Below are 22784 nucleotides of genomic sequence, written 5' to 3' on the forward strand. Positions count from 1 at the left end.
TCCAGTTTATCAATGATTTCTTTCATGGATCAGGCCTTTGATGTTATGTCAAAAAAGTCACTGCTGTAACCAAGATCATCTAGGCTTTCTTCTGTGTTATTTTCTAAGAGATTTATAGTTTTGGATTTTATATTTTGGTCTGTGATTCATTTTGAGTTCAGTTTTGTAAAGAGTGTTAAGTTCTGTGTCTAGATTATTTTTTCCCATATGGATGTCCAGTTGTTCCCACACCATTTTTTGAAAAAATTACTTTTGCTGCTTTGTATTTCTTTTGCTCCTTTGTCAGATATCAGTTGATACTCGTGTGAGTCTATTTCTGATCTTTACATTCTGTCCTATCCACTTATTTGTCTTTTCTTTCACCAAAACCACACTGTCTTAATTACTATAGCTTGATAGTAAGACTTGAAGTTGGGTAGTGTTGGTCTTTCAGATTTGTTCTTCTCCTTCAATAGTGTGTTGGCTATTCTGTATCTTTCACTTTTTTTTCTTTTTTTAAGTAAGCACTAGGCCCAACTGGAACTTGAACTCATGACTCTGAGATCAAGAGTTGTGTGCTCTACCCACTGAGCCATCCATGCATGCATCCCTCTTTTGCTCTTCTGTATAAACTTTAGAATAAGTTAATCAATAACTACAAAAAAAACTTGATTGGGTTTGATTGGGATTGTACTGAATCTGTACATTATTTGGAAAGATTTTGCTGTTAAAAATTTAGTATGTTGACCTTGACTGATAGACCAAAATATTTCCAAACATTAAACAACAAGAATATTTTCATATAGCATTTACTTACAGTACCAAGTCTTTAAATGTTCTAGCACACTACATGGACACAGTTCAAGCTGTCCACAAGCTGCTTTAACTCTGTTTATGTTAGAGAATTAAATCCTGAGAACTCATAATTAAGGTGATTTCCAGTTATATTTAGTAAGTTTAATCTCTATCCTGAACATTCTTTTTTTTTTTATTTTAAGGATTTTATTTATTCATGAGAAACACAGACAGAGAGAGCCAGAAACATAGGCAGAGGGAGAAGCAGGATCCATGCAGTGAGCCTGATGCGAGACTTAATTCCAGGACCTCAAGATCACGACCCGAGCTAAAGACAGAGAGGCTCAACCACTGAGCCACCCAGGTGCCCCTACACTGAACATTCATAATATAGTAGTCTGAAATTCAGTCCTATTACTCATGACCTTTAATAGTAACAAATAGTCAGTTAAGTTTGTAGCTCCAGAAGATAAGTAACAATGATCAATTTTAACATAATTAACAAATACCTTATATTTTTGTTCAATAGGAGCTGTAAAAGTGTTTTTTTACTTGCTTGAAAAGTGATTGTATTCATTTAGTTCTCAAAAGTGTGAATTATAGCTAAAACACATTTCTAAAAATTTGCAATTCAGAAGTTAGAACACTGGAAAGAGATCTATTATGACATTGGCACAAGAAAGCCTCATCCAAACAATTGCAAACAAGTTTTTATTCAGCTTTGGTAAAGACTTGACATCAGAAAACTTCTGTTTAATGTCTAAATAAAATGTTTAATGTGAGCACAATAAAGTTGTTCTTATGTTAGGCCTACATTAAAGCAAGATAGAAATAGTTTTTATAGTCAACATTCTGCCACTCTCTGAAATGATACACTTTCCAGAAAGATATTTATTACCAGCTGCCATCTTTAAAGTGACAAATTCAATTCAAAATTTGATTTCTAATATTATGTGTAATGAGAAGCACCACTTGCCCTGTGCATTTTTAAAAAGTGATGCCAAACACAAGTATTACCATTTATTTTTGTATTTTCATTTAACTTTGGGAAGAATATTTATGTTATCTACCACATTGTAATGGCAAAATGGCATGTCTCATACTTTGCAATTTCCTATTTAACTATTATTGCGAAAAGAACATATTCAGAAGCCAAACAATTTGGTTTTCAATGCTTTCTTAAAATATCCCTTTGAAAACGTTTCAAGGTAAAGTGAAGGTTATATTTCAATTGATTTTTAGCATTATTCTTGTTCTTAAGACAATATCCCATAATCATAACAGTTGACCTGAAAAAAACATCTATTTTTACAGATTTTATTTATTAATTTATTTGAGAGAGAAAGGAGAGAGAGCGTGAGAGGGAGGAGAAGCAGACGGGGAGGGAGAAGCAGAAGGAAAGGAACAAGCAGACTCTGTGTCAAGAGCAGAGGTGAGGCTGGGCTTCATCCCAGGACTCTGAGATCATGACTAGAGCCAAAATCAAGAGTTGGCTGTTAACTGACTAAGCCCCAAAACACTCCCTTTTCTTTCTTTTAATTGAGAGATCTTTGAGATTTCTCTTCCTTCTTGAATATAAGCCAAACTACTTCTTATATCCTGAGTAAGCCATCCTTTAATTTTTGTCATTTAAATGATGTGCAGCTATTTCAGGGCTTCCAACAATATTTTAATAACTAAGAATCACCTTACATAAAATCTGGTTTCGATTTATTTTATGTATCCTAAGAATATGTAATATTTTTTCAAAAATGATTTTTTAAAAATCAAAGTTCATCATCAAAATATGATTGCTTTTTATATTCCCATGTTACATGGAAAACAGACTCTGAATCTACCTATCACTTATTGTCTCCGAGACCTGAGCCAGGTTATTCAACTCTGATCCTCAATTTCCTCATCCATGGAATGATAATATAAATACTCCTTACATAATGAACTGTTAGGCCATCAATGGGTGATGGTGCTGTGAAGCCCCTAGCATAGAACATGCAGAAGGCACTCAATAAATGTTAGGTCTCCCCATCATTTTATGCAATTGGATAAACATGACTTCAACTCCCAATTATGTTATTCTCTGGTTGTGTCACATTGAGTTATTGACTTAACCTCACTGAATGTCAGGTTTCTTATTTGGAAAAGACAGATAATATTTAACCTTTCAGGATGGTTATAGGCAGTAAATGAGAATAAATGAAATGTGCTAATCTAGTAGGGGCTCAATTAATGTTTATCACTCTTATTTAATATGGTAATTTTCATCTCTACCTTATCCCTGACCCTCACATTTTGTAAAACAGAGTTTTCAACATAGGAAAAGTAATGTAGGGGGCATATTTTGCATGTTAGCACTGTGTTAATAGAAATTTACCTTTTTTTAAAAAAGATTTAAAAAATATTTATTTGAGAGATAGAGAGAATGCACAAGCAGGAGGAGGGGCAGAGGGAGAGGAGAAGAAGATTCTGTGCAGAGCAGGGAGCCTGACACAGGATCCTGGGATCATGACTTGAGCTGAAGGCAGACACTTAACGGAATGAGCCAGCCAGACACCCCTGACATTTACCTTTTAATCTTCAAATAAAACATGCCCCAGAGAAAATCTGTTATACAGCTGGCCTAGAAGATGCAAGGCACAAATGTAAAATGGTAATCAGTTTCATTTTTCTATATCATCTAATAACTGCTGAACAACCCAGCACTCCTTTTTAAAAAGTACTAACACTGGGGTGCCTGGATGCTTCAGCCACTTAAGTGTCTGACTTAGGCTCAGGTCATGATCTCAGTGTCTTGGGATGGAGTCCTGCCATTGGCCTCCATGCTCAGTGGGGAGTCTGCTTATCCCTCTCCCTTCCCTCTCCCCATCTCCTAACTCTAGCTGTTTTTCTGTCTCTCAAATAAATAAATAAAATCTTTTTTTTAAAGTAAATACTAACAACGTATATATGTATATGTATATATGCCTGTATGTATGTATATATTTATGTATGTATATGTATATATATTCTTTTCTAATCCCTAAGAACATTTGGTAAAGGTACAATTATTTCTACTATTCTACAAAGGAAGAAACTGAGGCACAAAAGAGTTTAAGTAAGTTGTTGACATTCACATAACTTGTCAGTGGCAAAGCAGAGATTTGAATTATGGCAATTTGTTTCTAGAATCTTTGCTTAGTATTTCTGTGCCATACTATCTCTCTTTAATGTTGAAAGAAACATAGTGAGGCTCTTTTCCGGTTATTGCAGCAGAGCACGCTGAGCAGCAAAGTTTCCCCTGACACCCTGTAGGAGGCTGTGTGGGAAGTCCTGCACAGGAACCAGTGCAAGTGCTGGAAGCTTTTGGAGATGGTGGAGCAGCAGATTGACTTGAAGAACTCTGACCCTCAGAAAGACAGATGCTTCTCCTTGGGCACAATCAGGCTTACATCCAGTCCTCACCTCAAGTTCTCCATATGTATTGTGGGGAACTAGCAACACTATGATGAGTCCAAGGCTGTGGATATTCCCCACATGGACATTGAAGCGCTGCAGACACTCAACAAGAATTGAAAAAAATAATACAAGAGCTATGATGCCTTTTTGGCTTCAGAATCTCTGATCAAGGGGCACCTGGGTGCCTCAGTGGTTGAGCATCTGCCTTTGGCTGAGTGCTCCATTGGACTCCCTGCAGGGAGCCTGCTTCTCCCTCTGCCTATGTCTCTGCTTTCTCCCTGTGTCTCTCATGAATAAATAAATGAAATTTAAAAAGGGGAAAAAAAAAAAGAATCACTAATCAAGGAGATCCTACGAATCCTAGGACCCAGACCTACATAAAGCTGGGAATTTCCCTTCCTTGCTGACCCACAATGAGAACATGGTGGCCAAAGTAGATGAAGTAAAGCCCATATCAAATTCCAGATGAAGAAGGTGCAGTGTCTGGCACTAGCTATTGGCCACATAAAAATGACAGATGATGAGCTTGTGTAAGCATCCACTTAACTGTCAATTTCCTCGTGTCATTGTTCAAGAAGAATTGGAAGAATGGCGGAGCTTTATACATCAAGAGCATCATGGGCAAGCCCCAGAGTCTGTACTAAGACACAACTTAATAAATCCTAGTGCTATCATTAAAAAAGGAAAACAAACAAACAAACAAACAAACAAAAGAAAGGAAGGAAGGAAGGAAGGAAGGAAGGAAAGAAAGAAGGAAAAAAGAAAGAAGAAAAGAAAGAAAGAAAGAAACTAAATTTAGGGACTATAACACGACAGAAAATGCTAAGATATTATCTAGTGTAAGCTTTTGCTTTTTCTGTCTTCTCTTTCCTCTCACTATTCTCTTACAGGAAAATGCCTAAAAAGCTATGGCCAGATAGTTATACATCTCTTTTTTGAAAACTCTCTAACATGATACATGTATATGGTGGATTTTGGACTCCATTTGGCTTCTACCTTCTACTAGTTTGTCTCACTGAGAAAGCCAGGAAGCATAATGTCAAAGTTTGGCTGAGATCGCATTTGTATTTTGCTGTCTTGTTCCCATGATCAGTGTGGTCTGTCGCATAGATGTAGAAGCATAAAAACCAATAAGGTGCCTCTGGTTTTTCAAGTGTTGGTTGCTACAAACCATTTTATTGTTGTTTTAGAGGACAGGAATGAATTGCAAAATCAGAATCAGTGCCTTGGGATACTTCAGAGAAAGAAGAGTAGATTTGCTTAGATCCCATCATGGTCCTTTGGACTCTCCTTTTTGCTTTTATTTTTCTATCTCTCCTTCCCCAGGTGGCTCTGATGTTTCATGATAGCTTCAACCACCTTCATGGTGTCATGTTCCAGTGCTAGTGAGCACTTGACTTATTCTTTCTGTTCCCATCCTTCAAATCAGGAAATGTTTTAATTGTAGGTCCAGATGATTGGCTTAGGGATAAATTCATTCATGTTAATAAATCAGTGAGTGATGACATATTCTGCACTTTCTGTTTTTACATGAGATGATCTGTCCTTTACCTACCAGGGCAGCATTGACCTCCAGATGAATACCTGGCATTTGGCAGCAGGAATCCTGTCAACAGTGAGTGGAAGAAGAAAGACATTTCAAAACTAAAATTGTATTCTATTGCAATAATAGGAGCACAATTAAATACAAGAACACTATCAAGGAAGATATACAAACTGAAGAAAAGTATGAATTTGACAACTGTATCTACCTTGTCAGGCTGAAAGAAAGACACTCTTGTAACTCCACTGTTTACCATGAAGCCCTCATTAAATTGGCACAACATTAATTTACATTCTCGATTATGTGCTAGAGACACAGTTCTTCCTAGGAGTGCAAGACAGGCTGTAGATGCTCTATTGAATATAAATTGAGATTGCTTTAGGAAGAAGGCTCTAGTGGCTGATTAATCCACTCTTGATATTTTGTTTAAAGTCTTTATATCTGAATTTTGAACAACCAGGATGCATTTTGCACTTATACGGAGAAGATAAAATTCTTTGTGTATGTGCATGCATGTGTGCGGGCATGTGTGTGTCCCATTTGGCCAATCAAAAAGAATTTGTATATGTTGTGATTGGTTATTTATAGTCAAATGAAAAGGTGATTTGGCAAGCTTTTCTCATGTAAGGCATTTATATGAGAAGCTCAGGAACCAGAAAAAACCCCGAATAGCCAAGGGAATGTTGAAAAAGAAAACCAAAATGGGGGGTATCACAATGCCTGACTTCAAGTTTTATTATAAAGCTGTGATCATCAAGGCAGCATGGTACTGGCACAAAAATAGACACATAGATCATTGGAACAGAATAAAGAATCCAGAAATGGACCCTCAACTCTATGGTCAACTCATCTTTGACAAAGCAGGAAGAATATCCAATGGAAAAAAGACAGTTTCTTTAATAAATGGTGCTGGGAAAATTGGACAGCCATATGCAGAAGAATGAAACTGGACCATTCTCTTATACCATACGTAAAGATAAACCCAAAATGCTTGAAAGATCTAAATGTGAGACAAGAATCCATCAAAATCCTAGAGGAGAACACAGGCAACAACCTTTTTGAACTTAGTCACAACTTCTTGAGAGACACATCTATGAAGGCAAGGGAAACAAAAGCAAAAATGAACTATTGGGACTTCATCAAGATAAAAAGTTTCTTTTTTAAAAAATATTTTATTTATTCATGAGAGACATAGGCAGAGGGAGAAGCAGGCTCTCTGCAGGGAGCCCGATGTAGGACTCAATCCCAGGACCCTAGGATCATGCCTTGAGCCAAAGGCAAATGCTCAACCACTGAGCCACCCAGGTGTCCCAAGATAAAAAGCTTCTGCACAGGAAAGGAAATAATCAACAAAACTCAAAGACAACCTACAGAATGGGAGAAGAAATTTGCAAATGATGTATTAGATAAACGGCTAGTATCCAAGATCTATAAAGAACGTATCAAAATCAACACCCAAGAGACAAACAATCTAGTCATGAAATGGGCAGAAGACACGAACAAACATTTCTCCAAAGAAGACCTACACATGGGGGCACCGGATGGCTCAGAGGTTGAGCATCTCCCTGTGCTTAATATATATAATATATTATATATATATTACTTAGCCATTAGGAAGGATGAATACCTACCATTTGCATTGACATGGATGGAACTGGACAGTATTATGCTGAGTGAAATAAGTCAATTGGAGAAAGACAATTATCATATGGTTTCACTAATAAATGGGATATAAGAAATAGTGAAAGGGACCATAAGGGAAAAGAGGGAAATTGAGTGGGAAAAAATTAAAGAAGACAAACCATGAGAGACTCCTGACTCTGGGAAACAAACAAAGGGTTTCAGAAGGAGAGGTGGGTGGGGTGATGGGATAGCTAGGTGACGGGCATTAAGGAAGGCACATGATGAGATGAGCACTGAATGTTATACTATATGTTGGCAAATTGAATTTAAATAAAATTTAAAAAAATAAAAAAAAGAAACTCAGATATAGGAGTTTATTAAGCTACTTTATTTATACATCATTGCATTTTTAAGAAACTCTTTCAAATTCAAAGCACCCTTCAAAAATTCTTTCCTACTGTGTGAGTAATTAAACATAGCCTATCAGAATTAGTAGGATGAGAAGATTCTTGAGCAATTCTGAAACTTTAAAACTGAAGGCTTTCCATAGAAGCTTAGAAACCCACTACCACAGTGCAGTGGATCCAAGTAGATGAACACAATTGCTCATGCCATTTGCAGGATGGAGACTCAGGAAAGCTGGTGATGAGTTTCAGTCCAAACCTGAATGCCTGAGAACCAGAGGAAACAAAGGTGCAAGTCTTAGTTCGAGGAGGCCAGAAACCCAGGCACACTGATATTGGACAGCAGGAGAGATAAACATCCCAGCTCAAGCACAGAGCAAATCCATTTTTCCTCCACTTTTTTTTTTTTTTTTTTTTTTTTTTTTTTTGAGAAAGAAGTGGAGGAAGCAGATGGAGAAGGAAGGAGAATATTAAGCAGGCTTGATCTTGTAATACCTGAGATCATGACCCTGAGATCATGACCTGAGTGGAAATCAAGTCAGATGCTTAACCAACTGAGCTACCCAGGGGCCATTTCTTCCTCCACTTTTTAGTTTCTTCAGGCCCTCAGTGGTGATCATGCCCACTCAGACTGGTGAAAGAGATTTCCTTCATTCAGTTTACTGATTCAAATACTCATCTCTTCTGGAAACGCCTTACAGATATATCCAGAAATAATGTTTTACTAGCTATCTGGGCACCCCTTAGTCCAATCAAGTTGACACATAAAATTAATCATCATAAGTGGATTATGTATAGAAAATGATATTATAAAATTCCTACAACATGTAAAGGGAATCAAAAAGTATGTAGACAAGAAAAACCAGGGATAAAAATGTTTCACAGATGTCTCAAGCAATTAATTAAGTTATATATATTTTTTCTGTGTTTTTTTTTTTTTTGGTGCTTACAGTATATATCAGCTTTCAAAATTTATAATTTGTTATTCTTTTCCCATTTTCTTTTTTTTTTAAATGTTTATTTATTTATGATAGTCACAGAGAGAGAAAGAGAGAGAGGCAGAGACACAGGCAGAGGGAGAAGCAGGCTCCATGCACCGGAAGCCCGATGTGGGATTCGATCCCGGGTCTCCAGGATCGCGCCCTGGGCCAAAGGCAGGTGCCAAACCCCTGCGCCACCCAGGGATCCCTCTTTTCCCATTTCAATAGTCTTTTTCTTTCATTTAATCTTTTTCTTAAACAGGCTCTACACCCAATGTGGGGCTCAAACTCATGACCCTGAACTCAAAAGTTGCATGTCCCACCAACTGAGCCAGCCCGGCACCCCCAATAAATAGTCCTTTTCAAACCTAATTTTAAAATTGTATTATTTATGTATTTATTTTAAAGACTCTTCTTTATTTATTTGAAAGAAAGAGTGTGCATGTGTGCAAGAGCAGAGAGAGGGGCAGAGGGAGAGACAAGCAGACTCCCCGCTGAGTGGGGACCCAGAGATCATGACCTAGCCAAAATAAAGAGTCAGATGCTCAACTGACTGAGCCACACAGGCACTCCTTTAATTTTTTAATTTTAATTTAATATTCTCTTCTCTTAAAGAGGCTGCATGAATCAAGCAACCTTCAAGCCCCCCCCACACACACACTCCGGAGCAAGCTCACCATATCACAAGTGGGAGAACATTCTTGCCTTTGTTGAAACATCTGCTACTTAATCCTTTTAAACAGAACTGACAGTTTATCCAGATATATACAGTGCTTTTCATTCAGTACCTATTTCATCAACCCTGCCGGTATGAGGATGGACCTAGGCTGAAAGCAATGAGAGATGGTGTAGTTAAATTTCTGATTCAAGTAAGTGACTTATGAAGAATGTGAATATACTGTAGTACAGCTTGTAAAAATATTGACCTTGCTCTTACTTTTTCTTTTCATCCATTTTGTAATATGTTTATAGTAGCATTGAATGACAATGTATACATTTTAAGCTGTGTATATTGTTTATAACTGACAAGAAAAATCTAGTATGCTGTCATCACTACAGTGACAAACATGGTGTAGTTTAATATAGAGGATAGAATATTATTAACATTGTATCAGGCAGATCTGGTTCAAACTCTGATTCTTCTTCCTTATTTGACTCTGAGCAAATTGTTTTACCCCTGAGCCTTTGTTTTCTTCTCTATAAAATAAGGATTAAAAATAGTTATCTTGAAGAATGATGGAAAATTTTAAGAGAGATTTTATAGGTGATTCCAATATTTGGCTCTGAGCCATTATGGTCAGTGAAGTGGTGCATTCTGTGTGTTATTATTATCAGAGATCCTTTCCATTGAGGAGGAGAATTATTGGGTCATTTTACGATAACTCCATATCTGTCGAGCAGAATGTCTCTACTTCTAGGTAGACGCAAAGACTGCTTTTTGTAATCTATCAAATAATTCTTTTAACTCTATCCTAGAAAATAGTTTTATGTCATACTACTGAAGACATTTTGACAAGATCATCTAATTAGAATGGCTTGTACTGTGATAAGCAATTAAAATTCCTCCATTGTTTTTGTGTTTAGCTTCTGTGGTAAAAGATTTATAGCATTACTCTCTTATTTTTGGCAGGCCAGTGCATGGTGCTCTTCACAACACCTTAGCATCAATTCACATAATTAAGATTCACTGAATTAGCTGTTGCTGAGTAACACAGTACACACTGACATATAAAAATATAGTCACCTTGTAAATATATTTATAAAATGTCTGTAGGTCAAATTTCTGCCATTGGCTCAGCTTTCATTCTTTAGTATAAGAGATTCTGCTTTGGGCCTAGGTAGCCATCTTTGGGGCAGAGATTTTATTCCTATGGCTATGGCTGATTGGACCAGGAGTGGACACTTGACCACCAGAATCCTTCTCTCAAGAATTTGGAATAAGAACATGTTAAGCTGTATTTGTAGATAGCTGACCTGAAATCTGATGTATCAATGCTAGACTTGACACTCTAGAAGTTTAAAGCTCTATACAAACCAAAATTATGGGGTAGTAACTCCTAAGTATCTTCAGAGGAAGTTAGTATTCAGAAAGGAAACTGGGGTAGGCTTGCAGAATAAAAACAAATGTAGTAAACCCTGTGAATGAGAGAGGGAAGATAAGGAGGGCATGAGAGCAGAACAAGAGCCAGAAAGATTGAGATTGAGAGACCATATGCCTGATAGTTTTCTAGTTTCTGTAAGATTCAGCTATACTTCCAAATGCTGGGCCCTGTCAGATTCTCCTCCTACTAGAGAGTAAAATAAATTCTTTACTTAGTTGAACTAGTTTGAGTGAGTCTCTGTTTCTTATACCATGTGATTGTTTCTTAGAATTATACCAGTTATATATTTCATATCTGCACAGAGTCTGAATGAAGCTAAGCAAGACAACTGTAGAAATATGCAAAAGTGCTACAATAGCATGAGAGGTCTAATTTATCCATCTGTATCAGTTTCATGTTGCTGCTGTAACAAATGGTCACACATTTTGTTACTTAAAACAATAGAAATATATTATTCTACTCGAGGTCAGAATTCAAAATGGGTCTCACGGGGCTAAGATTAGGGTGGCAGCAGGGTAGCATTGATTGTGAAGACCCTATGGGAGAATCCCTTCCCTTGCCTCTCCTAACTTTAAGACTGCCTCCAATTCTTGGGCCTTGGCAACATCATTTCAATCTCTCCTTCCATCATTACATCCCCTTCTCAAACTCTGACTTTTCCCCTTCCTTCTTTTTTTTTTTAAAAACAGGCTCTATGCCCAGCATGGGCCTTGGACTCACAACTCTGAGATCAACGAAAGAGTGGCATGTTCTACTGACTGAGCCAACCAGGTACCCTCCACTTCCCTCTTTTTTTTTTTTTTTTAATTTTATTTATTTATTCATGAGAGACAGAGAGACAGGCCAAGACATAGGCAGAAGGAGAAGCAGGCTTCCTGTGGGGAGCCTGTTTGGGGACTCAATCTCAGGACCCCGAGATCACAACCTGAGCCAAAGGCAGACGCTCAACCACTGAGCCACCCAGGCGTCCTGTCTACTTCTCTCTTTTAAGGACACTTATGATAACATTGGGGCCAGTTAGATAATCTCAAGATCTTTTCCTTAATCATACCTGAAGAGTCTGGTTGCCAAGTAAAGGAGCGTATTCATAGGTTTTGGGAATTAGGCCATAGACGTCTTTGCAGAGATTATTCTACTTGCCTCACCATCCATGATAATAGTATTTTAATGATTTTATAATCTATCTCTTCAGTCATGTTTGTATGCTTAAAATTATTAAAATTTTCAGAGTTTATGGTAAGGTAAGAGTAATAAGTTTAAACTTTATAGTGTTTATAAATTTTACATAACTGTTGGCTGTTAAAAAAAGATCTTAGAAAGATAGGTGTTCTACGTTTAAGTATATTTTGATGATGAATTTTTTTATATTTTGATGATGAATCTTTATAAAATATCTGACAATTTTTCAAAGGAAAAATTACTAACTGGGTGCAGCTAACATTGTGATCTTCATCATTAACATATGTCTTGAAGATACTTTTAAAATATGACATTTGTTGTTTAAGAGAAATTGATATTTAATTTCCAGGAAAATATTTACAGTTTTGGTCCTAATGTCTTACCCTCCTCTGTAATACTTTGAAATGTGTAATATGAATATTGAAATTAGACAAAGAAGACATTGATCATCCATAATTCTCCTTCAGTTCACTTTAGTCACCATCCAGGAATTTCTTGTATTTATGAATATATGAAATAGTACCCCTACTTTACTTAGATGTCCATTAATAGTTTCAACTAATAACTGTATTTTATTTAGTAATTCTCCAAATTTTAATTCTATCTATACTTATATCATGAGTTTTAAAACTTCCAAATATTTGAGTATTTGTTTATCATGCCTTTTAAATAAATTGTTGGGATAGGAAAATATTAAAAGAAAGGGGATCCCTGGGTGGCTCAGCGGTTTCGCGCCTGCCTTTGGCCCAGGGCGCGATCCTGGAGTCTCGGGATCTAGTCCCGCATCGGGCTCCCAGCATGGTGCCTGCTCCTCCCTCTGCCTATATCTCTGCCTCTCTCTCTCACTCTCTCTCTCTCTATGTCTCTCTCATGAATAAATAAATAAAATCTTAAAAAAAAATTCTTAGGCTTCACAAAGGTGAATGTGATCTTGGAATTACACAGTCACAAAGCAGGCGCGAAACCGCTGAGCCACCCAGGGATCCCCAATAAATAAAATCTTAAAAAAAAAAAAAGAAAATATTAAAAGAAGGAACACATTCTACATCTTCCTACTAAAGGTCCCACAGGTATTTATTTATTTAAAGAAGTGAAGTTGTGAGCTGGGAGTTTAAGGCAATGTATAAGAGCAACCATAATACTCTATTTATTTTGAATTGGCTATTTTTAGGGGGGAAAAAAGAATACAAAATCAAAGGATAGTCTCTTTTTTTTTTTTTCTTTTGATGTAAGCAGAGTTACTTAGAGTCCCCTTGGATTTGTTTTTTTTTTTTTTTTCAACAAATGAAACCAGAACTGTAGAAGATTATAGGTCAATGAGGAATTCATTAAATCTCATTGGAAATTAAAATAGACTGTATTTGTCATATTCTCCAGAGAAACAGAACCAACTGTGTATGTGTTTGTGTGTGTGTATGTCTGCATTCTTTTTCTTTTTTTTTTTTTTTTTTTAAGGAACTGGCTAACTTGATTATGGAGGCTGAGAAGTCCGGCCCCTGGAGATCTGATGGTGTAACTTCCCATCTGATTCCCAAGGCAGGAGAAGATCCATGTCCCAGCTCAAAAACAGTCAGGCAGAGAGAGAGAATTCTTTTTGACTCAGCTTTTTATTTTCTTCAGGCCTTCAGTGGATTGGATAAAGCTTATCCACATTGGGGAAGGCACACTGTGTTGCTCAGTCTACGGATCTAAATGATAATCCCATCCAGAAACACTGCACACCTCCCCAAAACACACACAAATAAATAATGTTTAACTCAATATCTGGGCACTTGACAGTTAGTCGACAGTTACAATTAACCACCACGTAGACTTTTAAAATATTCTGAAGGTGGTAGAAAATTAAATCATTTGCATTTAAAATTAATTGGTACTACTTTCTTGTAGTTCACAGTGTGATATAAATCGTGGTAGGAAGAGAAAAGGTAGAAATTCAAATCTCTACAGCAGAATATGATAAATATGAAAAGGGAGGGAAGCCAGATACATACCTAATGCAGACTGCCAATTTTAATGATGGTGGCCAGGGCGAGCCAGATGGTGGACAACACGGACTTGTTCAGTTCTGCCTCCTACAGTGAAGGTGGGAGAATCTGTGTTGGGAAAACAGGAGAATTAAAGGATTACAGACAGCTGATGAGAGAAGCCTGGCTTTGCTCTGCAGAATGGAGTGAGTAAGTACTTTTTTGTAGCACAACTCAGCAAACAAAAGGGCACTGAAGGACCAGAGTGAATTATTACTCCTTATACAATATCTCAAATTTAATTCTACTCACAAGGACAGAGGAAGCCACATTGTAGCAGAGAGCATTACTGTCTATCCCGCACCTCCTCTGCTCACCTCTGACCTCACCTCACTGTACAAGTGGGCCGTACCTTGCACACTCCCATGGCACACTATAGCTTAAGGGTACTATAAGCTTTTCTGTCTCAAGGCTTTCTCCTGCCTGCTGCTCTGTCCAATCAGGGTTTTCATGTACAAAAGAAAAACATCAACCGGTGGAGGATGGAGGTCTGTAGTGAAATGCTCCAGCCTCCTGTCCTTTGGTGGGGGAGGCCAATTTGACGGGGAATTCTATACAATTCCTCATAGGGTTCATAGAGGCTGAGCCTATTTGCTCAGAAGGAAAACCAGCTTTTCATTCTCAGTGTCATCGGACATCCCCCCTCTCTCCTTTATCCTTCCATGGATAATCTGTCAAATAAAGAACCCATTTCCAAACACTTGCCATGCACTCTGCTGTTAGGAAAACCCAAACTAAAATACACACTCAGTTTTATCCAGATAGCTCTACTGAATACGAAACCATTTTATATTCCCAGTTGGCCCAGAGGAAAGTGGGATGCTGTGGGGAATGGGGGACAGGTTCTGGAGTTGTTGTCAACTCCATTTTACTAATGAGGAAAAGTCTTTAGATAATCTGAGTGATTCTCCCAAAGTCACACAGCTAATAAGTGGCAAAGTCTTCTTTGATGTGCTAAATAGAACCTTGGCAACACACAAAAAAAGAATGAATCATTTCCCAAATGAGTTCTGTGTGCTTTAATTCCATGTATAATTTCAATTTAATGTGTCAGATCTTGCTGGCTTAAACCTTTCAGCTAAACCTCATTAATTTGGACTCAATATATGCTTTGTGATAACTTGTAAATGTAGGAATGAAATTTATTTTCTCTGTAAAAATATTATCTAATCTCAAATATACATTTTTAATGAGACCAAATCATTTCCTCAATCCCCACCTTAGGTTTTCTCCAGCCATTATCCTTTAATGTTCTATAGTATCCAATAAAAGGCAAAGAACATTAGGCACACTCAATTTTAGGATACTTTCTGGTTCTCACAATGACTTTTGGCATCATGAAATCAAGCTCTGCCGCACTTCAAGTTATATTTGGAGAAGGAAATATTCATGTACTTTTTCCATTTTTATTTAATAGGCACCTATACAGGGCTAACTGTACACCAAACTCTATTCTAAATGTTTCACCAATAGTATTTCATTGAATTCTCGCAGTATTCCTCTGAGGTAATACTGTTAGCCTGATTTTACAGATGAGAAAACTGAGGTATAGGGAGATGAGTGATTTGATCAGTGTAACACAGCTGGGAAAGGGCTAAGCCTGGATTTGAACTTGGAAACTTGGCTCTGAAGTCAGAAGTTAGCGTTCTTATCTGCTAATAATGCCCTGAACAACTGGGAAAGTCATTAGGAATAAAGGCTGATTAGAAACGACAAATACCCACCATTTGCTTAGACGTGGATGGAACTGGAGGGTATTATGCTGAGTGAAGTAAGTCAGTCGGAGAAGGACAAACAGTGTATGGTCTCATTCATTTGGGGAATATAAATAATAGTGAAAGGGAATAAAGGGGAAAGGGGGAAAAATGAGTGGGAAATATCAGAAAGGGAGACAGAACATGGAAGACTCTTAACTCTGGGAAACGAACTAGGGGTGGTGGAAGGGGAGGAGGGCGGGGGGTGGGGGTGACTGGGTGATGGGCACTGAGGGGGGCACTTGACGGGATGAGCACTGGGTGTTATTCTGTATGTTGGCAAATTGAACACCAATAAAAAAATAAATTTAAAACAAAAGGAATAAAGACTGAAGATGAGGGTTGCAAAATATGCTTTTCAGGGTTGTCTTTCATTCCTAATTCTCCACGAATACTTAAGTAGTTAGGTCCCAGTTGCCTCTAAATGCTTTCATGAACCTTTTAAGTCTTTTTAAGCCCCTGTCACAGTCCTTTCAGGAGGAGACATTGTGACCGAGAAGGGCTTTTGTAAACAACAAAGAGAACCGATGAGAAATAAGAGGTTTTGGAGTACGTGCTCTTCATCTGAAAGTTCAATCACAAAGGAAGGGAAAGGCAGCAGATAATAATTGTAGAGAAGGCTTTTAGGCAGTGGGCTTGAGCGTTGACAAGTGGAAAGGGCCCAGAGCCAGCCGGGGCTGCACACAGACAGGCTCATCCGGTGCCCCTCCCACCCCCAAAAGAGCCATAGGGCCTCACTGACCAGAGGGCTACTTACAACCAGGCAGTTACCAGAACCAGGAAAATCCCATACGCCCCCATAACTCCTCACCTTTCCTCTTTAAGAACAGCCCCCACCCACTGCCTGGTGGCAGACAGTAAACTTTTCTGTCTCCTTTGTTCTGCCTCTGGTGAATTTTCTGACCACCTGTGCCACCCTCTTCCACCTCATATCACCCCACATTTGGGGGGCCCCATCTGATCGGAGAGACACCACAATGACTATTAGTCATTTGCCCATCCAAAGAATGCGTAAATATTAGGCCAATTCATAGTTTAGCCACATTCTCCACCAGACTCAGGACAGATCGAGTACAATCTTGCAATTGTTTCTAGTGCTGAACCAGACTAATTGTCCAACTGTGAAAGGGAATTATTTTCCAGACTAACTCCCCTTGCCCCAAAATGATTTTGAGGATTTTTATAACGTGTGTTGAGGAGGAAAAATTTTCCCTTCGAAGCTTCAAGGTTCTTTGGCTGGTCTAATTAAATTGACATAAAACAGATTAACAGGAGAAAAAAAAAAAAACTTAATTCCAAACATAAGGAGCCTTGCAAACACAAGAATCCCAGGCAGTCAGACAGTTTAGGCTTATATAAAATCCTGAGGTAAGGAGAAGGGGCCTACCTAGGGGTCTGGGCTTCAAAGGGGAGAAAGACAATTCACAGGAAGATAAGAAGAGCAGATGTTTGCTAAACCAGCATTTGCTATGCCACGCCAAGTCTTTCTGACAGAAAAAAGTTTTCTCTGGTAATAGCTCTCTTGCTGGTCAGGCTCTCCATCGAAATTCTTTCAGGCAGTTAGGGAGAGGGAAAAAGCTTTTCCAGAGTCGGCTGGGTCTTAATTGCTTTCAGCTCAAAACAATCCTTATGCCAAACTGACATATTGTGAGGTGGCATATTCTGCTCCTCTTCACATATAATCGTTCTTATTTGCACAAAATTCTTATCAAAGCACTTAGATTTTCTAAAACAAACTATCCAGCTATTTTATTGTTCTATCAACAGCTTTTCTATATATTCTTTTAAGAAAAAAAAAATTGCTTTCCCCCTTAGATATTCTTTCTCTAATTGTTTTCCTAAGCCTCAATGACACTTCTCCACATTTAGGCTAGATTAAAGAAATTTGATTGTAATTAAGGCCACTAGAATAGCATTTGTCCTCCTAGAACATTATTTTCCTTAATAAATGATTCTCTCAAGTTCTGAAAAAAGATTAACATACTGAACAGAAAGAACACTTAGCTTGTAAGGAAGTCATATTATTTACTTATTGGGATTTACTTGGAAGATACTACAAAGACTAAAATCCCCAAGATGGAACATTATTTAATGGTACAAAATAACACTTATTTTATTGATTTGACTTTGATTTGATTTTCTAACCCTGTGTTTTGTGGTTGCCTCATTTTCTTATTAGGGTTATAACATCATAATGTTGGAAGCTGTGACAAAAATAATAAATCCCGACTTTCTCATTTTACATCTAACAAAAAAGAAGCTCCTAGAGTTTAAGTTATTGTGTTTCCTTGCTTCCAATACAGTACTCTGGGGCAGCCCGAGTGGCTTCAGCCCAGGGCCTGATCCTGGAGACCCGGGATCAAGTTCCACATCCGGCTCCCTGCATGGACCCCGCTCTCTCTCTGCCTGTGGCTCTGCCTCTCTCTCTCTCTGTGTCTCTCATGAATAAATAAGATCTTAAAAGAAAAAAAATCCAGTACTCTGTCCAATAAACATCTTCTCTCGTTGATCTTGATATGTTGTTTCTCTGCAAACATAAGCTCATTGGTTAAATGAAATGTGATGTTTTAAAAATATATGCTTAAGTAAAATATTCACAAATGTTAATTAATCATGATGGTGATAGAGTAAACGTCAGTAATGTACTTTTATATTTGACTTATTAAGAAAACACTGGTTGTTCAGTTTAGTTTACTAGATCTCAAGGAAGTTTTTTGGAAGTGTCTATTTTATAATTTGATATTGATTCTATATATACAACTCTCTTTTGAGTAGGATTTATACTTCTTTATTATAATCTTCTTTGTAGAATTTATTTAGATGTATGTGTACGCAGAGCACAAGTGAGGTTTTATAAGCAACCGCATGTTTGTTTATTCTGAAAGGTAGCATCAAGTCAACATATAATTAAAGCAAATTAGAGACAGAAAAAGTTCTGCAAAAGAAAGAAAAGGTGTTTCTAGTGAAAACCAAGATAACAGAAAGTGCTCATATGCATTCAGAAAAGACTTGCCATTCAAAAGGCAGAGAAGTCTGACATGAGTCAGATGGTCCAAGTTTAAGTGTTCATCAAGGCACAGGGAGAAGGTGCCCTCACCAGTGAGTGGATACAGAATCCCAAGTGGTCTGGCTTAAGATATATGTATTGGGGCACCTGGGTGGCTCAGTGGTTGAGCATCTGCCTTTGCTCAGGTCGTGATCCTGGAGTCCTGGGATTGAGCCCCACATCTGGCTCCCCACAGGGAGCCTGCTTCTCCCTTTGCCTATGTCTCTGCCTCTTTCTCTGTGTCTCTCATGAGTAAATAAATAAAATCTTAAAAAAAAAATGTGTGTGTATTAATCTATGAGTCTGATGTAATTAAATGTCTGTGTCAAGCCACTATCTTCTCTTGAACTTGATCCTGTCTGATCACAACTCTCTTTTCCATCTACAGAAAGGGAATGTGCTGATTTGACACTGTGTGTGTGTGTGTGTGTGTGTTTTAAAGATTTTATTTTATTTTTTTTTAATTCATGAGAAACACACAGAGAGAGAGAGAGAGAGAGAGGCACAGGCAGAGGGAGAAGCAGGCTCCATGCAGGGAGCCCGATGTGGGACTCCATCCCAGGACTGCAGGATCACATCCTGGGCCAAAGGCAGGGGCTAAACCTCTGAGCCACTCAGGCGTCCTTGATTTGATTGTTTAGTGCCATTCTGTTTCACTAGATAATTTTTTTCTCTCTCATAATATGTTATCATTCTCTTGCGAGTGGACTTAGCAAATTTAGTTTTGTTAAAAAACAAAATTCAGCTGAGTACATTTAAATATCTAACTAGCTTTCTGCAATGATTCATGAATTGGGCAGCATCCCATCTAACAAATATGACGGGGTCTTGAGGAGCTGTACAAAATGGAAGGGTTTTTTGGTGTTTTTTGTTTGTTTGTTTTTTAACAAAATGGAAGGTTTTTAAAGACAGAAAGGAGGTGGGATAAGGCAGTCATAAACCAAAGCAAGGATTATATTGGGCAAGATAACCTTCTTTGGGGGAGAGGCGGGGATCTATCTGCAGTTTACCTCCCTGTTGCTGATCAGGCTAGTCCTGATCCACAGGTTAAGTCACATTCCTGGGAGTGGCTAAAACTGCAATTAAGTCTTTTGTATGCTGTTGTGGGAGCTAGGGATTATTTTGGGCCTGTTGTTCTTTTTTTTTTTTTTTTATAGTCTTCATGATTTTAAATGTATCTATAATGAATCTAAACATTTATATGCTGTAAAACCAAGAGGTATAGATCATATTGTGGTTAGTTCACCAAGTTGAAGACATTTCATGAGACATTTTGGAAACTGGCCATCTAGCTTTGTGCTTTGAGGATGGAATCTTTCCAACTATTTTGCTTTGAGGCTTCTGAAATAAATATTTATTCTATTTTTGTTGTTGTTGTTTTCCAGATCCACATAACTAATTCACAAGTACACCACCAGTATATTTATCACTATGATTTTGATGTAGTTTTTGGAATGTAGGTGAGGTTGGTGACGTCCAAGAAAGAATTCTTGAGACATCTTGGGTGCAAAATGGTGGTTTTATTAAGGCATGAGGTTAGGACCTGCAAGCAGGAAGAGTGGCTGCCCCAGGATTGTGAGGGGAGGCTGATTATATACTGGGGAGTTGGGGTTAAGGAAAAAAGGAGGTTTTCAAAAGAACTTTCATATGCTAAAGAGGATCTAAGAGATACTGGAGGCCTTGCCGTTGTCAAGTTAAGGTTGTTTTTCCCTCTAGTAAAGCATTAACATTAAACTTACATTAACATTAAATAGGGAGTTTCCTTCTGGAAGTTAGGTTATTGATAAGAATGCTTTTTTCTTGTAAATCACTAAAACATTTAAAAACTGAAGGAGACTAAGATCTTACAAGACTCTAGATCTCTACGTTTGTTTTTCCTTCTCTTCGTTTTAGGGCAGCCGGGAGTGCCTGAGGAATGTCACACAGATCTCACCCTGGGAGTGGAAGGGGAGCGGTTTGTAGCATGACAGATTGTGCTCTGTCCTTAGCTTGCCTTCTGCTCCCTCATCAGTTTTACGGCTGTAATTCTGTAAAATCATCCAAATTAATGTATGACACTAGGTTACTTTTAGTTGAAGCTTTGGACTGTTGTACTGTAGTAAAGCTTTTGCAAAATTCAAGATTTGAGATTTACTAGTATCTTGAAGGTTCTGCTTAACTGAGATGTTGTTGTCCTTGGAATGTAGATACAGGTTCTAAAAATGGATATAACTTTTTTGAGAGAGCACAACTCATTTCCTAAACATCTTAGAGAGGTCAGACGGAATTAATACATTCATAAGAATGAATATATTTTTTCCAGACTCCCAGAGTATTTATAATAAAATCTAATGACTAATTAGGGGCTTGTGTAAAACTTTACTTATAAAATTAAATTATACTTCCTAAGTAATGGAAATTTGTGCATGTTTTACTTTGCCATTGCGATATTGTCACTTATAAGAAATACATATTTGGTCTTTGTCCAGTTTGGTTCCTGGCTCACAGCTCTCAAAACCCTGGAATCTCCTGAACAGTAAGAGCAATGGGAGTATCTTTTGTCATTATATTTGGTCTCTTGTCCTCATTTCCTGAATCACTGCAGAGTCATAAAGGTGAAATTGATGTCTTAGTATTGGCAACAAACCCCTTTCCACCACAAGTGGGTTTATGTTAATTGGGTGACTGTGATGGGGGCTGGTTGCCAAAAGAACCCACCAAGAATTGAAGGTTAGAATTTTCAGTCTCACCCCCAGACCTCAGGTGAGGGGAGATGGACTGGATGTTGAATCAACCACCAATGGCCAATCATTTAATCGATTGTGCCACTTTAATGCAGCCTCCATAAAAACTCCAAAGGGTAGGGCTTGGAGAGCTTCTGGGTTGGTGGACACATGGAGGTTTGTGGATCATGGCGCACCTGGAGATGGCTTGGAAGCTCCTCAGTCTTTTCCCCTACCTCGCCTTATGCCATCACTTCCATCTGGCTGTTCCTGAGTTCTATCCTTTTATAATAATCTGGTGATCTAGTTAATAAAATGCTTATCTGAGTTCTATAAACCACTGTAGCAAATTAATCAAAGCAAGGAGCGAGTTTTGGGTACCTCTGACTTAAAACCAGTTTGTCAGAGGTACAAGTAACAATTTGAACTTGTAAGTTGCATCTGAAGGGGCCCTGGGGGTTGGGGTTTGGAGAACTGAACCCTTAAACTGTAGAATCTGATACTATCTCCTGGTACCTTGTATCAGAAGTAAATTTAAATAGTCCTAGGTGTCTAGGGGCTACTGTATTAGCACAGGTCTATAGTAGTAGAGAGAGCTTACAGTTTTTTCTTATAAATGCACTGATTAATTTTAAGGTAAAAATATGAGCAAATTAGAACTAACACATTTGTAAACAACTGAGTGAAATCCTGTCAAACCTTATGCTTTTTAAATTGATTGAAACTATCTTAGAGTTGAATATTGTAAATACCTTACTTTTTTGTTCTTTTATTTTGAAAAGCTAATATTGAAAGGAAGGAAAAATTCTTTTCTACCTTTCAAGTTCTCCCAGATGGACCAAGAATTAAATTTACATAAAACATTAACAGGAGAAAAAAATAATGTTTTACTACAAGTGCACAGAGGCCCAATTATGAAACGGAGACCCGAAGAAATGACCAAGGGAGAGTTTTTATACTTTTTTAAACAAAGACGTAATCTGTGAGAGACCACCAGGACAAAGATACTTAACTTTGGGAACTTCATTTAGTAAGGAATTCTAAACAGAATCTGGCTAATGAGTTAGTAGATTAGAAAAATAACAAGGTGTTTCTACAGATTTCATGTTCCTCTCTCTGGTGAGAAGGATGTCTTCTTAGTATAGGGAGGGTACCTTTCCCAAGGGAGATTTATTTCCTGCTTTCAGGGGAACAGAGAAGGGTCTGAGTGTCCTTGTACAG

At 37.8% G+C, this 22784-nt stretch overlaps 2 long non-coding RNA genes across 2 annotated transcripts in view; one reads left to right on the forward strand and one right to left on the reverse strand.

The window, feature by feature from the left end:
* LOC140627172 (uncharacterized) overlaps positions 1 to 14204 on the reverse strand; it is an 85198-nt gene extending 70994 nt beyond the window's left edge. Inside the window, exon 1 of the long non-coding RNA XR_012026049.1 lies at positions 14029 to 14204. This is a non-coding gene — a long non-coding RNA (uncharacterized lncRNA). The remainder of the gene's footprint in view (positions 1 to 14028) is intronic.
* LOC140627173 (uncharacterized) overlaps positions 13768 to 22784 on the forward strand; it is a 150197-nt gene continuing 141180 nt past the window's right edge. Inside the window, exon 1 of the long non-coding RNA XR_012026050.1 lies at positions 13768 to 14211. This is a non-coding gene — a long non-coding RNA (uncharacterized lncRNA). The remainder of the gene's footprint in view (positions 14212 to 22784) is intronic.

Source organism: Canis lupus, chromosome X (genome assembly GCF_048164855.1).
Source record: "Canis lupus baileyi chromosome X, mCanLup2.hap1, whole genome shotgun sequence".
NCBI classification, from domain to species: domain Eukaryota; kingdom Metazoa; phylum Chordata; class Mammalia; order Carnivora; family Canidae; genus Canis; species Canis lupus.